Below are 6899 nucleotides of genomic sequence, written 5' to 3'. Positions count from 1 at the left end.
AATATTCCTTCAAACTGATCAGATGCTTTCTTGCAAGATATTGTCCAGGCTCTTTTTCTGATCATGGCTTTCAGATAGACCAATAATTTGTAAATTATCTCTCCTGAATCTATTTTCCAGGTTGTAATTTTTTTCTAAGTGGTACTTTATATTTTCTTCTATGTTTTCAACCTTTTGGTTTTGTTTGATGGACTCAGTATCATATAGTCGATCATTCATTTCTATTTGTTCAATTCTGGTTTTTAGGGTTTTATTTTCTTCAGATAGCTTTTTTTTTGGTTACCTTTTCCAATTGGTTACTTTTACTTTTAGATGTTTTTTTCCTTTCCAGTTGGTAAATCTTATTTTCTAGCTGGTCAATTTTACTTAATATTATTTTCTTCAGTTAATTTTTCATAATTCTTTAGCATGACTCATTTCTTTTCTCCATTTTTTCCTTCCTTTTTTCTTTTTTTAAATCCTTTTTGATCTCTTTCAAGAGATCTTTTTTGGATTTGAGACCAATTCATCAACCCTTTGAGGCTTCACATGTAGGCATTTTGTCACTGCTTTTTTCCTTCTGAGATGAAATTTTTAACATCCTTTTTAAAATAGCAACTATCAATGGTTAGCACTTTTTTTGTTGTTTATTTGGATAGTTGAGCTCTGATACTGTGATATAGGGTGTATAGTCCCAAACTTTTTTTGCTTGGAGCCAGCAATGAAGTCCCAACCTCTACTCAGAAGGCAAAGTTCAAGCCCAGGATGCTAGTATAGCAGGCAGGTCTGGAGTGTACTACCCTAACTCTGGTAACAAACTGTGAGCATCTGAGATCCCGGGGCAGAAAACCAGGGATCAGATCCCCACCTCCACCCCCAGCAAAAACAAACAACTTGGAATTATACACACAGAAAAGTGTCTGTGTGAGGGGGTCCATTGCTCATACAAAAATTGACTGAAATTTTCCAGGTTGTATGACAAGAGGAGGTTATCCCTCAGGAGTTCAAGGGCACCTCCACTGTCCAACTAAAGAAAGGTAAAGGAAATAGATAGTCCTGTGACAATCATCTCTTTTAGTCATTGCTACTCCTTAATAAGCCAGTCCTTTACTTGGAAGATGGTCATCTATCTGAAAGCCAGTGTAGTTTCAGAAAGGGCTTAGGATTGGTAAACATGGCATATGCTGCCTGACAACTCCAGGACAATCCCAAAGAGCAGAAGAGGTCTTTTTGCAACATTGGTGATCTGACCAAGGCTTTTGATACTGTCAGTCATGGCAGCCTGTGGAAAATTATATCAAAATATGGTTCCCTGGAGAAGTCCATCAATTTCATACTGGCATGCTTGCCCAGGTTCTAGATAATTGATGATGTCTTCTACTTTCCCAGTCACCAACAGAGTGAAACAAGGTTGTGTCCTTGCTGCCATGCTTTTTAGCATGATATTTTCAGTCATATTGTCAAACACCTTCACTGATGATGAAAATGACCTCAAGGTCAGCTAGTACACTGATGGTAAATTCTTTGATTTGAAAAGGCTACAAGCCAAGACCAAAGGGGAAGGGGTGCTGGTACATGATTTTTCTATTTGCAGATGATTGTACACTCAATGCTGCTAAAACTGAAATACAACAAATTATGGATGGATTCCTGCAGCTTGTGCTAATTTTGGCCTAATAATTAACACCAAAAAAACCCCCTCAAGTTTTCCATCAGCCCCCACCACAGCATTCATAAGTGGAACCATTGGTTATACCAAATGGAGAAACTTTGAATATTATGGTTAAATTTACTTAACCTTGACACTGTATTTACCAAAGATACATACAAAGATGATCAAGTTGACACATGTAATCCCAGACCTAGCTGAGAGGCTCCAAAGGAAATTGTAGGAGAGAAGAGATATAAGACTGACTACAAAGTGAAGATCCACAGAGCTGTTGTGCTGACCTCATTGTTGTATGCCTATGAAACCTGGACAGTATGCAAGCACCATGCCAGGAAGCTGAATCATTTCCATTTGAATTGTCTTAGGAAGATTCTAAAGATCATTTGGCAGGAAAAGTTACTAGACTCTAAGGTCCTTTCTCAATTAAACTGCCAAGCATTCAGAATCTACTGCAGAGAGCACAACCCTGATGGACTGGCCATATTGTTCAAATGCCAAATGTATGTTTGCCAAAAAGACTTCCAAAAGATAACTCACACAGGGCAATCACCACATGGTGGACAAAAAGTGCAATACAACGATACTCTCAAGGTCTTTCAAGAACTATGGAATTGATCATGTGACATGGGAGGCACTGAAACAGGACTGCCCAGGATGGCAAGCCTTCTTCAGAGAAGGTGCTGTTCTCTATAAACAAAGCAGAATTGAAGTTACTCAAAAGAAATGTGAAATTTATGTGCAAATTTAGAGAATCCACCCCAAATGTTCACATGACCTATTTGCACCTGACCTGGGATGGAGTATTCTGAACTCATATTGATCTGATCAGCCACAGTTGGACACTCAATGATTTCACTCTAACATAGTGATGTCATTTTGATCTTTGCAGGGAAGGAAGAAAACAATCAGTTACCAAAGGTCTGACCCAGGACTAGGTACATGGCAGTACAGGTAGAACTTGTTTCCATTTTCCTTAGTCTCTGGGGAAGGGCTAGAAATCCTGCAGAATGGCAAGAAAAGGTAATTATGAATTTCAGCATTCAAGTCCTTCCCAAATCTTGCCCCAATCTAACTCATCCCCTATACCTACTGTATTTAAACTAACTTTAACATCTCCAAAAGCCATTCTCTGTATTCCCACCTAGAAGGTCCACTTTTACATCCCATGGCATTAAGCCCCCTCATCCAAATCCTACCCATCCTTCAAGGCTTTGGGAGTGGCAACACTTTGGCTTCTAGTACAGACCCTGTTATGCCCTCTGGAGATGCAGCTTGGCAACTGCTCCCACAGGTACTATAAGCACAGCTACTACTGAAGACCAAGAAAAGAAAGTTCTTGCTCCCAAAGTCCTTGGCACTGTCATGTGGTTCAAAATCATATTGTTTTATTGGGGTTTTTTTTTTAGGTTTTTGCAAGGCAAATGGGGTTAAGTGGCTTGCCCAAGGTCACACAGCTAGGTAATTATTAAGTGTCTGAGATCGGATTTGAACCCAGGTACTCCTGACTCCAAGGCTGGTGCTTTATCCACAACACCACCTAGCCACCCCATATTGTTTTATTGTTAGAAGTGATATTAAAGTGATAAGTTGGGGGCACAGTGGATAGAGCACCAGCCCAGCAGTCAGTAAGATCTGATTTCAAATGTGACCTCAGACACTTGAATATTGAATAGCTGTGTGATCTTGGGCAAGTCACTTAAACCTATTGCCTTACAGAAACCAAAATAAAAAAAGTGACATTAAAGAAGAGGCATTCCCATTACCTTTGGGGCTACATTCTAAGGACCATGGCATATTTCCATCTGCCTTGTCCTCCCCTTAGAATGGAAATTTTTTCTTTTTTTTTTTTAAAGATTTTTATTTATTTTGAGTTTTACAATTTTTCCCCTAATCTTGCTTCCCTCCCCCCACCCCCACAGAAGGCAATCTGTCAGTCTTTACATTGTTTCCATGGCATATATGAGAGAGAAATCATATCCTTATGAAAAAAATAAAGTATAAGAAATAGCAAAATTGCAGGGTTTTTTTGGTGTTTTTTTTTGTTTTATTTTTTGCAAGGCAATGGGGTTAAGTGACTTGCCCAAGGCCACATATGGGTTTTTTTTTTAAATTAAAGATAATAGATTTGGTTTTTGTTCAAACTTCACAATTCTTTCTCTGGATATAGATGGTATTCTCCATTGCAGACAGCCCCAAATTGTCCCTGATTTGTTGCACTGATGGAATGAGCAAGTACAGCAAGGTTGATCATCGCCCCCATGTTGCTGTTAGGGTGTACAATGTTTTTCTGGTTCTATTCATCTCATTCAGCATCAGTTCATGCAAGTCCTTCCAGGTTTCCCTGAATTCTAGAATGGGAATTTCTGAAGAGTAAGTTCTCTCCTATTTTCCTATCTTTATCCCCAGGCTAAGTTTTGTGCTTTGCAAATAGTAAATATTTTTTCTTTCATTATTGAATTTATTCAACACTCAGTTTAAATGTTTCCTCTTCCAGGAAGTCCAAGTGCTACAACAGAGCCCTGGCTGAAAACTAATTTTTTCCTCTTCTGCTGTCCCAGCTTTGCTTTTGTATATCTCTTATCATTCCTTCCTTCTTTTACTATGTATTGAATTTTAGTGTATCTTGAGTTATCTCCCCAACCACAATGTGAGGTCTCTGAGGAATGTTCCTTTCGTTTAATTCATCTCAACCTTCATCACCAACCACCACTCCTATCACTACCCCCACCCCCAACACTCCCCCCCCCCACAAATCATAAATTTTAACAAACATTTATTAAATAACTGAATGGGAAAATTCCAGATACCAGGACAAACTTCTCTGGCCTGCCAGTAAACAAAATCAGGAGGTGAAGAAATAAGGGGAAAGAAAGTTACATATCAAAGTCCTGAGACTGAGAAGATCAGAGACTTATCTGGGGAATCATTTGAATTTCAAAGTTGCAAGGGATTTATCTCAGTGGGTATTCAGAATCTCCTCTACAACAATTTCCTATTGTAAACCATTCCGGCTACCCATTCCATTTCTGGACAGCTTTCTCACTAGTATATCCTTCTTATGCTTAATCAAAATCTGGTAATATGTGACTTTTACCCAAACAGGCCTGGTTCTAACATAAAGAAAAACAACCTAACAAATAAAACTATTCAAAACATGAAAAGGTTACTTCAAGAAGTGGTGGCTTTGGTAGTTTTTTTTTTTTTAGTTTTTGCAAGGCAAGGGGGGAGGGGTGACCAAGGTCACACAGCTGGGTGTCTGAGGTCAAATTCTCCTGACTCCAGAGCTGGTGTTCTAACAACTGCACCACCCTAGCTGTCCCTTTTTGGTTGGTTCTTGTCTTTTATCAAAAAAATAATCAAAATGACATCACTATGTTAGAGACAAGTTATATAGTGTGTTCCATGGTAGCTGATCATCTAGACAATATGAACTTGGAATGCTCTACCAGAGGTCAGGCAAAAATAGTCCATGTGAACTCTTGGGATAGTTACTCTAAATTCATGTATCTCAATGTTTCCTTTGAGCTGCTTCAAAGATCTTATTGGAGGTCTTTAAGTAAAGGCTGAATGACTGTCTGTCAGATGTGCTATAGTGGGGAGGTAATAATAGTAATATTAGCAATCATCTTGAATTTGTATAATTTTGCTTTACAAAGTGCTGGACAAATACTTTGTCATGTAATCCTCTCAACAACCCTGGAAGATAGTGCTATTATGTTGTACATTTTTCAGAGGAGGAAACTGAGATTGAAAAAGTTCAGGCTAACCAGATCACATTTGAATTCAGGTGTTCTTGACTCTAGAGTCAGTACTTTATGCACCACTTCACCTAGTGAGACTAAATTGCTATTGCACTCCCTTCCAATTGCCAAATTCTCTGTTTCTCTGATGTCCTAGGGGCAAGGCAGAACAAAGGCAATAGTTTTTCTGAGTAGACTCTCAGATACTTCAATGAACAATCTCAAAGTTCTTAATATTGTCAAAGCTCTGAGCTACTTATAAAGATAAAGATCCTGTTTCTTAGTGTGCTCTGTTTTCTAGTCAGAGACACCGTCTCTTCTTCCAAGTGCTCCTCATTGCTTCTCCTCCCAGCATCCTTTTCATATTTTTCCAGATGCACTACAACTTGACAATGTCTTTCCTAAAAATTTTCACACTCCGGAAGCTTTTCTAAGGAACCTTATGAAAAGAAAAACTCCTCTCTGAGTAAGCAAATTCTCCCATTCACTCTAATCCTTTCCTTACACATAACCCAATAGTAGCTGCTTGCTTGTTCCTTTGGAAGATCTGTTGCATTTACAATTAAGGGTTTAATCTCAGTAATTGACTGCAAGCTAGTAGTTATCATCCTTAATGACTGTTTTCTCTACTAACAGCCTCTGGCTGTACCTCAGACCCCTCTGAGGTTTGGATAGGACTAGCTGCATTGGGAGATTTTTTCCAGAATACTAATCATGCTTCCTAAACCAATTTGATCTGTGATTTTTGAGCAGCCTTGGAAGGCAGTTAGATGGGATATTAAATGGGGTATCAGGAAAAAGATCAGGGTGGCTAGGTGGAGCAGTCGATAAAGCACCAGCCCTGGAGTCGGGAAAAAGATCAAGGTCTCCCACTGTATATGAGGTCATCTTTAGTCCTTCTGACCTATGTCTTACCACCAACCTCTGATGACTCTGGAAGAGAGTGCCAGGCTGGTGACTTTGCATACCTCTGCCTCACTTAAATTCAATTCACTTGCAAGTCAATCATCCTCCTGATGACATTGGTCCTCTTCAAAAAAAGAAGGATGACTATTGCCAACACCACCACCACCACTACCACCAATAGTGGGGAGGGAGAAACCAGGGAAAGGCCCTTTGCAAAAGGTTGGATTTGAACTGAGTTTTGCAGATGAAGAGGAGAACAATGGAAAAGGGGGAGAATACAGAGAAAAGATACAGTGTGGAAATAAAGTGTTATGTATTATAGGAATATTGAGAGGGGCCATTGTCATTGAATAGAAAAAACATTAAGAAACTGAATATAGAATACAGTCAAAGAATGTCTAGGGGGGGGAAAAAGCAGTGATTACAAAGAGCCAACATGTGAACTGAACCAACTATTCTGGAGAACAATTTAGGACTATGACCAAAGAACAATAAAACTGTGTATACCCTTTGATCCAGCAATACCATTACTAGTTCTATATCCCAAAGATATCATTAAAAAAGAGAAAAGACCCATATGTACAGAAATATTCATAATAGCTCTT

The sequence above is a fragment of the Macrotis lagotis genome, chromosome X (genome assembly GCF_037893015.1).
Source record: "Macrotis lagotis isolate mMagLag1 chromosome X, bilby.v1.9.chrom.fasta, whole genome shotgun sequence".
NCBI lineage: Eukaryota > Metazoa > Chordata > Mammalia > Peramelemorphia > Peramelidae > Macrotis > Macrotis lagotis.
The sequence above is the reverse complement of the archived record's forward strand: the minus strand, read 5'-3'. Positions refer to the sequence as shown.